We start from the raw sequence: 10,509 nt of genomic DNA on the forward strand, positions 1-10,509 counted from the left end.
GGCCAAAGTGACTTGAAGCCCTGTTCTGTCTGTAGCCGTTCTGGGCCAGGCAATAGCCTTAGCTCAAGGGCATAATCTCTAGCACAGACTTCTCACTTGTTTCCAGACTCTTCTGYTTCTGTAGCCTTTGAGGCTGCTTAAAATGAATGGAGTTCATTTGTACAAGGTGCAGCTGCACTCAGCAATTCATTTTCAGCTGTCATTGGGCTTCCTTTTGTGTTCAGTCTGCAAACTCCAATTTCTGTTCTTCTCCAGACTATTAGTCACTGTCCTTTGAGCCTGACTTTAGGAACAAGTGGAAAAGTGCATCATGTAAAAATGCCTAAAACAGATGGATTTTACTAGAGAAATGGTCCAGCTGCAAACTGTCACTTCTGTACATCTCCAGATAATCTGTCACTCTGAATCAAATTCCTGGAATTAAATTCTAGGAGTTTGCAGCTTTGTGGGTTTTCTGAACTTCTTAATAGATGGTTCTGAACCCACACACTCTGCTRCATACATGCTGTGGAGGAAAAATTTCTGGTCACTTCTATATTTACAAAAATCACTTGGAAGAAAAATTATAGAAATGAATGAAAAACTTGGCCTTATCATTTGTTTTTCTTGACCTCTGAAAATTATCTGAAGTGTAGTGTGTTAGTCTTGCTTTATTTTGCTTGTTYGGAATTACAAACTAGTTATATCCTTAAATGTCTAAGGAAGCTGTCTAAATGTCCAAGGCCATTCATCTCAGTGGAAGCTGGATCAGATTTTTGGTTATAGACATTGTACATTTTTTGGCTGATGGCATGACAGTGCTTCCAACAGTTAATGTTGCCTAGTTCTTCCTGTCTAATGATTAAGCCTCTGTTGCTTATTCTTAATTCCCTTCAACTGTACTGTTGCAGTATAGCCTAATATGTGGGGTGTTTAAATGTTTTGGGTGGTTTTTAGGATCAGCAGTGAAATGTGGCTACTTTGTTGAAATGATCTCCCTTCCTGTGGAACAAAGGAGTTCTACAAGTTGTTCTACAAGTCTACGTATTTCAGATTTTTGTAGTAGAATTAACAACAGAAACAGAGGAGAYGGTTTTACATTTATTTTGTCTGTGAGCTATTAAAATAGAATTCAGAAATCCAACACATAATCTACATCCATCATAGACAACATGCCCAAAGTGCTTTCTTTCGGTCTCTCCAGTAAAGGCTGTTCTTTGACTGGTACATCTTACTGAAAGAACTCAAAGTTGGACAAAAGACTTAATGCTACTATGATTGGAACTTGAAAATTAGAGAGCTTCAGTGTTTTAAATTTCATAATTAATTGTAAGTATTAAAGTTATCCTTACAGAAAATGTGACACCAGAAGTCTGTTACTGAGATTTGTCCCTGTTAGTAGGAACAGGCTTCCAGACCCAGTAAAGCTGAGAATCTGTTTCTGTAGCAAAGTGCTGGTGTGGGGCTAAGGAAACCTGCGCTGGCTTGAGGGTGAGTGTAACTTGTGCTTTTGTTTCCTCACAAACTAGATTAAACATGGTGTTGGTATGTCTGTAGTTGCTGAAGCTACATCTTTGTATATATGGTATATGGTATATACTTCTTATAAAGTATATTAACTGTTTTTGCAATGGGTAGAACACCCCTCAATAAATAACTCAGAAATGAAAAAGTAAATCAAATTCTAGTATCAGTTGCAGGTTCAAAGATAACTCAGTTTCCTTTTTTCRTAGATCACTGGTTTTTAGAGGGTCAGAATTTGCTCATTGTGGAAAAATCCCCCTTTGTGCTACAGTATTCAGTACTCAGGTCAGAATTGCCGTCAGTGTGGCACTTTAAATGTTAAAGGATTTTTACATTATTTTATTTCTTTTAATCACCTGCTGAACGTCTAGTTCTCATTCCTGACTCTTCTTGATGACGGAACTCAGACATGTTCCTGACACTGACAGTAAATCTGTGGTACTGCAAGACTTATTTCCTATCTTTAATTAATGAAGTCAGATCATACTGTGTTGCGTGTGACACAACTGGAAATGACTGCTGTGAGTTGCCAGCTAGCATCTCTTTGACCTAGTGGTCAGCTCAAATTCATAACCACCGTGGCATAAGAAAGTAATAGACAGGACAGAGCCTGGAAGAACAGGAGTGTGGGACCAGGCGTATCTGGTTTGTACTGGTCTCTTACACGCATTAGTTTCCTTCATATGAACATGGCAGTTACACACATGTATCCTGTACTGCAATTTTTCTATGAATTTTTGCTGTACAGTTGGCATCAGTGGTCCCTTTTTCTTACAACAGGGTGAACTGGTGGTTTTGCCTCTGGTAATTTCAGCTCACTTTTGACATCACACGAAAAAGATGGGCAGAGAATCAGAATGGCTTTTTTTTTTAAACAGTGGCTGTAGTTCCAGCTTTCTTCAAAACCTTTGCGTGACCTCGATCAACTTGCTTAATTTCTATGCCTCAGTTCCCTGTTCATTATTTAAGCAGTATAYGCAGCGGGGCCTTGATCTCAGCGAGGGAGTATGAACATTACTGTAATAATAATAATAATAAAACTTCCCAAGCATAAAGAAAGCTTTGCAGGCCAATGAGTCTGGCACAATTTCAGAGTGCTGCCTAAAGTCTTTAGCATGAGAAATATTTTAATGTCAAGAAAGGCAAATCACTTACCATTAGCTTTTGAATGTTACCATACTGTATCACCCAAATATCTTACAGTCAAGATAAAATAATGAAGTCTGTATTTTCAACTAATCTGCTGCACAGATTATATAGCCAGAAGAAATCAGAGAAGCAAATACTGAGGGAGAATGGCCGTAGCTTTCAGAAAATAGGTGCGTGGGATGTAGAAATATTTATTATGCCATTAAAATGCCTACTGCGTGCTTTCCTTTGGGGAAGGAAAATGCTAAGGTATCTTAAATGGCTCATTTTTCACTGTAGTACCTGCAGAGGTGCCTAGTGGAACTGCTCCGAGGTTATCCSGCTCTGCGGGCCGTGACGGTCCCTGGAAGGCTGGCAGCTCGGCATGCACCACCCGGCACGGCTGCGCGCCTGCCCCTCCTATCCTAGCTTCAAAAAGGGGGCGTCAGTAAGTAGCGTAATAGACATCTTCGTCTAAGACGACACTGGCTGAGGTGTCTTTCGCTTTCTGTAGGTGCGAGGCTTTGGGAGACTGCTTTGTAATGTACTTGCTCTCTCATGTCCAAGGAGATGGAATGGAGCCGGAAAGGGAGTGTTACCTGAGTTCCCTATATGCTGAAATAAGTTTCAGATGTGCTTAGTAATAGAATTTCTGAGCTTCCTGTTGTTCTTAAGTTTGAGAGCTTCTTGAACAAAATGTCTTGAATTAAGATTTTCTTCACTTCCCTATTTCTCTAGCATCTTTTCTATTTTAAGAGTACAATAGGAGCTCTTAATATTTATGAAGAAATATTCCTAGGTGGTTTCTGCATTTCAATTTTATTGCAGAAACATAGTATTTACTGTATTGTAATATTGAAATTTGTCAGTTCAGAGTGGGGTCCTGTTAAGCTTCATCTTGTACAGATGTACAAGACAAATTAGGGGTGAAAGAGCTTGGAGTTCAAAACAGTATGACTCTCAGAACAGGAAAGAAAAATTTTGCCAAAGATCACTGGTGTGATGTAAGTAGAATCCAGCTTTCTTTTGCCCAGACTTTTGTTTTAACTATTGATTTATGTCATGTCTCTATAGAACAACATGCCTCAAGTCCTTCTGCTTGATTTTGGTGAAGATGACTGTTAGATCAGAATGTCACAGAAAATCATGCAAAAGTAACATAATTTGCGGTTTCACATTTAAATAACCCCTGATGTATGTACAGGGGGGAGGGGAGCAAGCTGACTTCATACATCAAGCTATAATCTGGTCACCCACTCTCCAACTCTTCATAATCCTTCGTTAGCTTTCCGTGTTGACTACAAGGTGAAAATAGTGGAGAGCAGAGTAAACTGAAGTGTCTGTGTTAGAGCAATATATCTAATCTTTTGCTTCAGAGGCTCTTCACAGGAGCTGGCAATGATTTTCCTGTACGTATTCATTTAAGAACTATATTTTGTTATCAAGTCAACTAAAGAACAGAATGAAGAGAGGAGAAAAAAAGAGGAAGATGGTGGTGCAAGCAGGGATGGAAGAACATGCTTTTACATTAAGCATCCTTGCAGGCTATGGGACTTCAGGCCCCAGTTCTGAAGATGTTTTGGCACTTATCTTTGTGGTTAAACGTAATGTGTGCTTACAACATGCCAAGTTGCTTAGGTGTTTTTCCTTAATCTAGGCTTAAGTACTGAGTCCACTGAAAATAAATGAAACTGATGCATGTTTTTGGAGATCATTGCCCTAATACTTTGATGTAGTATGCATGTGGTAAATAACAATTACTATTTTTATTTATTCTGGAGTAACATTTCTAAGCAGTCTCTCCATCTGTAGACCATAAGATGACATTTTGAGAGTCCACGCTGAGAGAGGCAGACTCTTCACATCTCGGTGAGTCTAGACCGAATTGCTTATGTGCAAAGTAGCTCAGGGTAAATCTAGTTTTTGTGGCAATATATTGATGCTAAAAACAGCACAATAGTGAAATGTGAAGTTAGTCTGATGTTAGTATGTAAATGTGTGATACTAGAGATCTTATAGATAAAGGGATTGGGAATGTAGTATGGATCACTTTGCCTGGAAGCTACTGATACCTGCTCTTTCCAAGTTGATATCACTGCAGTACTCCAGACTAAAACTATCTTTCCAATGGGATTTTATCCTCAGTTCTAATGAACAGTCTTCAGCTGTTAGACATTTCTGTCATCAATTTTAAGCTTGCTCAGGCTTAGACTTTAGCCAGCTAGTGTGTGTGGAAGCCAGCACAGCGTTCCTCTTCGACAGCTTGTCTACACAGCCCTCCTTAAGTACATTGGTTTGAATGGTACAGACCAAGGGAGGGAATAATGTAATTCCCTGTAATATTTTCGTTTGTAGACAGAGCTGCAGAATATAATACTTCTATTCTGCGATTAATTCTGTAAATTTGGCATAATGCTGTATGACTGAAATAGCAAATGTAGTATTTTGTATACAAAAAGGGGCGGTGGGGGGGAAGTGGGGAGGAACTATAGGACCTGTTAAGCTGACTTTAGTATTATGCAAAGTCTTAGAAAGATTATGAAGGAAATACGGACAGGGAGGCAAAGGAAAGTGGGATAAATCATGATCGGCTTTTATCAAAGGAAGAGTCTGTATTGGTTTATGCAAAAACTGTTGACTCATTAGTTGAAGAAGAAGAAATATTTGAAGATTCTTCTTACTTGAATAATTGTGGTCACCAGTGTAAGGGAGCCATGAGAAAGGATCCCGTGATTATTCTCTTGAAACAGAGTAGGTGAAGTATCTCCAGCGTTTTAGGAGAGTCAGGGAAGCATTTTATAATTATAATGAGCAATGGTAAGGTGACTTGGAAAAGCACATCTATGTTTCTGGCTGCCTTGGTTCAAAAAAGATTGCCTCAAATGGAAAGAGAACCAGAGAAGTACATTTAAGAAGATTAAGGGAATTGATTAATCTGTTTTGTGAAGAGAGATTAAGAAATTGGCTTGTTTAAAACCTAATCAAGGTCAGAGGAGAAATTATAAATCTTCTTCTTATTTATTCCCTCCAAATATATAAGGAGAGAGAAGAATTGCTTGAGGCTAAAAGCTGATACGATTTTATGATCAAAGTTTGGCTGCAACCAGCTAGAGAGAGTGCTGGTGCTCCGACTGGCTTTAAATGCTTAAGCACCTGGATAACATAAACTCATTTTGTATGAGTTGAACTCAAAATACCTGCTGCTACGACAGGGATGTAGGACAACGACGGTTCCCTTCACGTATCTCTCCAGAGCAYGTGTAAGAGGTCCTGTGTGTTGCAGATGGCTCGGAAGGCTGTTGTTGACCTTGAGCACGTGGCGATATGTCGACTAGATGCACTGAAGCCCGTTCTCATGTAATGCTAAGGGAACTTTTTCAGACCACAGCAGTCTTTTGAATGGCAAGTGTTGCTCTGGAGTGACTGAAACTACCTGTAAATGTGTATCAAATTTACTAATTAACATTAGCAAAATAAAAATGGGGGTAATATTAAAAAAAAAAAAAAAAGATTACTTGCCTTACAGTATTTTTTTAARAAAGGGTAAAGGTTTCTTTTTAAATTATGCTATATTTAGAAATTTAATTTTTAGGCTCTTTTTTAAAATCTGAATTAAAACACTTCATTTCTAGTGAAAGAAAGCTCATGGTTCAACTTGATTTTTTTTGTTTTGTTTTTTTATACAGTGCAGTGAGGAAAAAAAAATTTTTTTTTTGACTTCAGTTTTCTGCTGCCAAGCTAAAACCTCAGTTGCTTTGTCTTACCCTTCTTGTCTCACTTACAGAACATTTACTGTGGATTGGTTAGCACCTTAGAAGAGCAGGTTATATTTACATTTTATAAAGCAGCGAAGTTACTCTTCAAATATATCATTTGCATTCTAGAAAACCATTATGTTAATGTATAGCTAACAGGATTAACAATAACAAAATACTGAAAGGATTATGAAAATTAGTCATGCTTTTTCTACACAATTATTGAGCTGAATTTAATTTTTTTATTTAACATAAAAACGAAAGTGTCAGCATTTACTAGTTCAGACAGGAATTTTTCATAGTGAGATGGGACTGTATTCATAACTTAATTCTCCACCCTCTACACCTCCCCATGTAAGTACACAGTTTCTTATTGGTAATGGACAATTGAAGAAATCAGAAGAATGTGTGCAGTAGAATAATTGCTTAGGAGATCAGGAATAAGATACAGAGGCTTCCAGCCAAGCTGACCAGATCAGCTTGAGCCCAGCAACCAAAAATCATTACCCTCTGACAGCTATTCAATAGGTCATCTGAAATGAGTTTGTGGTCTCAAGTGTCCAAAGCTCAAAACACCCCATTGGAATTGGAACCAATTTAGGCTTTTGGCAGTTCCAGCAGAATGACTGGCCTGCACAAAAGGAAATCCCACTGCACTCCGCAGGGAATTGAAATATATTGGAATTGCCTCTTGAGCTGGAGAGACAGAATGCATGAAATTCCCTCTTGTCCTCACGGCTGCAGGATTTTAGCAAGCCGGGGGTATGTGCTTCATCCCTTACAGTGGATTTAAGTTCATCCCTGAATGTCAAGACTGTCTCCAGGACTATCAGTTTTGTCTTAAAATGTGTACATGCCTCTATTTTTTTCAAAGACTGATCTTAATGCATAATTATTACGTGCTGGCACTGCTCTTCAATATTTATGGTGAGATCAGGACTTTTCTGAGTCTGAACACCTTTATGTGAACTTGGGAGAGCTCTCTGCATTTAAAAACAAAGCTGACAACAGTTGTTATTTGGGTGTGTTGTATTTCATTGCTAACTAAAATCTTTTACATGTGATGAAAATTAAGATATTAGCATCTTTCAGACTTGGTGGCATGGATACAATTCTGGATAAAGCTACTTCTGTTTTGTATTTGGTAAATACAACTTCAGATCTGTGGGCAACGGAAAACATGCAGTAGTTGTTTCCTTCCCCTTTTAGGAGTCTCCAGGGTGAAATGGATCAACTGCGAGGAGAGCAAAGGAGAGTTTACGGAGCAGATGCCTCCAGCGATCGCACGGGCTACCGCCAGTTGGTAGCAGCAATAACCAGTAACAAATCCGTTCTGTTAAGGATACTTGCGTAGTTTAGCGTAGCAATCTTTCTCTATAGTGGTTCTTCTATAGCTGCTACTTTTGCAAGCAGAAAGATTTGCTTCTCTGACCTGGATTCTAGCAAGAACTCTCCTGAGCGCAGGCCGCCCTGCGGGGAGCAGGGCTCTGCGTGAGCTTCACAGAAAGCTCATAAATGAAACCGTTCCAACGCTTGCAGGTACATCTGGACAGGCAGGTATAGCATGAGGAAGACTAAAGCGATGGCGTAAAGTAGACTCTATTCTCAAGTGAAAATTGTAGTTAGCAGTTTAATTGTATTATGTCATAATTAAATTCCGTGGAAAAAAATTTATGATAGCTTTTAATTATTCAGCTTTAAAATGGAAACATCCTCACTGGTTAAATGAGAAGTCAGGCTCCCCATTCTCATTGTCATAGTCTTTATTATGAGAAGGAATAAGGGATTTTTATTTTTTCTTGGAAGGCCTAGCCTCCTTTGAAACTGAGGGAAGCTGTGATATCACTCATAGATATGTTAAGGGAATAAAAAACAGTAGAAAAAGAACTATTCAGGTGAAAGGACAGTACTGGCATAAGAACATAAACTGGCCTTGAATGATTTAGGCATGCAACTAGAATAATAGACTAGATCATTAAGGCAGCTAGTTTTAGTACAGCTGTCCAGTGAAAACTGTAAGAAAAACAAACTATCAAACAACAAGGAAGCATCCAAACTGCTTTTAAGTTATGTGCGAGATCGTTAAATTTCTGAAGAAGACTTTATGATGTATTCCTCGCAGTATCAGAGGTTTGGATTTGCTGGCCTAGGAGGCTTGTTCTATTACCATACCTCGGTATGACCTGAATGAAATGTGAAGGTAGGAAGGGAATATATCACTGACTCATAATATGATGGAAATTACAGGAGGAAAGACCTCTCCTGTCATTTAGTCTTTTTCCATGGCAGCACAGAATATGAATTCAGTCTCACTGTTAGAGAGCTTTTTCTAATATTCAGGATAAATTATCCTTGTCCCAGCTGCATCCCATTACTCATTTTTATAATCACTGTGCCACTCCAGCACTTTTTTTCCTGGTCACATTGACTCCCTTCAGTGACTCTTACATTGTTACCCCCCTATTTGGCACTTATGGATAGTTAATAAGGTAGAAGCTCCATGCTGTACTTGGTGCAGCTACCTTGACAAATGTGCTTATTTGAAATTAAAGATTGACAGAAACTTTTTTGATCTTTTTTCCTCAAGTAAGACCTTTCTTTTGCAAGTTACTTCCTTCACTACTACTCTAATTTCCTTGTTCGAATGACCAGCTAGTTCTTGCGAAGATGAAGAGCAACGGTGACCGTTAGCTGGCAGGAGCTAGTCTCTGGACTTCACTGAAGCTGCTGTAGGTTAAGGCACAGCGTTCTTCATAAAGACRGGTACTGAGCCTGAGCAACGATGAATTCTGAAAGAATCTCACAGAAGATGCTGTGACTACTCACTAGTAAATGCTRACAGAGTACTCATGTGTGAGGAGCCATCAGTAACTGCATAGCTGGGGAATCGCACTTGGAGTCCTATGCCGTATCTGAATCCTAGGAGGGTTGCAAGAATTCTCTCGAACTGAATRAAATGATCTTTGCACTGAGCATTTTGTGTTATTGAAGTAAGCAGCTATGATTGCCAGAGTACGTGCAGATTCGATCAAAACTCCCAAAAAGAACAACCCCAGAAGAACGCGTCAGATGATGTGGGCTTTTCAGCAGTGTTTTGTGGGTATCCTGGTGCCTTGCCCACTAGCACCATCCAAAGGACAGCTCTCGGGAGCGTAGCAGCTGAGCACGGAAAAGACAGGAGAAATGACATGCGAAGGAGATACCGTGCCCTGGCTCCAGGTTAGCAGTGTTGAGGAAAAGCATAAAGYAACCACTGGCTTACACGCAGGCGAACACTGGTATACTTCAGCTGGCATTAGTTTTACTTGGAAAACTGCCCAAGCCCTGAGACTCGGTAGGAAAGGTCCCATGAACTTGATAGATCTTGAATCTGATCCCTGTTTACTTGGTCTAATTCTCCTCKATGTAGCTGAACATTTTAATTTGTTGCATAGTTTGACATTATGGAAATTACTTTAGCATCACCTTTTAGTCAGACATTCTCTGAGSAGCATGACTTACAATACAATTTAGTCAGAAACGAGTTTATGTCTTTGTAACAAACTGCAAATTACCAAGCTTGTGAAACACAACTTCTCATAAATGCCACTTATAACCTACAGATTCAAGTCCTGGAGCAACCATTTTGATGCTTTTAAACTTTCTAATTTGTCTTTACAGGCAGACTGCAGAACAAAAATTAAAAACGCATTTGAATTTTAACTGGGAAAAATAACACTAATTTCTCAGGTAGTTATGCATTTGGATCCCATTGCGATTGTACTGTAGATTAATCATATTTTTTAGGAATATAATCAGTGTGTATTGTAAACGTTAGATACCAGTTTTGTTATGCTGGATGCAGAATAACCAGCCTAGTGGTATAGACAAAATTGTGAGGTCATTCATGCAAAATCACTTTGGAACTCAGTTTTGCGGCAGTGGCAATGGTTAGAAGCAGTGGCTCACAAGGGAGCATTGAATGTACTCAGTAGTTAACCAGCTTTCATCCTTTTAACAAAGATCTTAACTATATAAGCTGTATAGATTACAAGGCAGTGTGATTTATTTTAGCTCAGTGGATCCCTTTCTCGGTCAGTTCTAAAACAGTGGATATCCTATAATTTCCTCAAGTCCATACAAR

The 10,509-nt window shown here is 39.0% G+C and overlaps 1 long non-coding RNA gene across 1 annotated transcript; it reads left to right on the top strand.

The window, feature by feature from the left end:
• The first annotated feature begins 2,941 nt into the window (after positions 1 to 2,941).
• On the top strand, positions 2,942 to 10,192 carry LOC112964296. Its single transcript, XR_003252916.1, has 3 exons — positions 2,942 to 3,079; positions 4,444 to 4,500; positions 7,596 to 10,192. It is a non-coding gene; the product is annotated as an uncharacterized LOC112964296 (long non-coding RNA).
• The last annotated feature ends 317 nt before the right edge of the window (positions 10,193 to 10,509 follow it).

Source organism: Apteryx rowi, unplaced genomic scaffold (genome assembly GCF_003343035.1).
Source record: "Apteryx rowi isolate R43461 unplaced genomic scaffold, aptRow1 scaffold_10, whole genome shotgun sequence".
Taxonomy (NCBI): domain Eukaryota; kingdom Metazoa; phylum Chordata; class Aves; order Apterygiformes; family Apterygidae; genus Apteryx; species Apteryx rowi.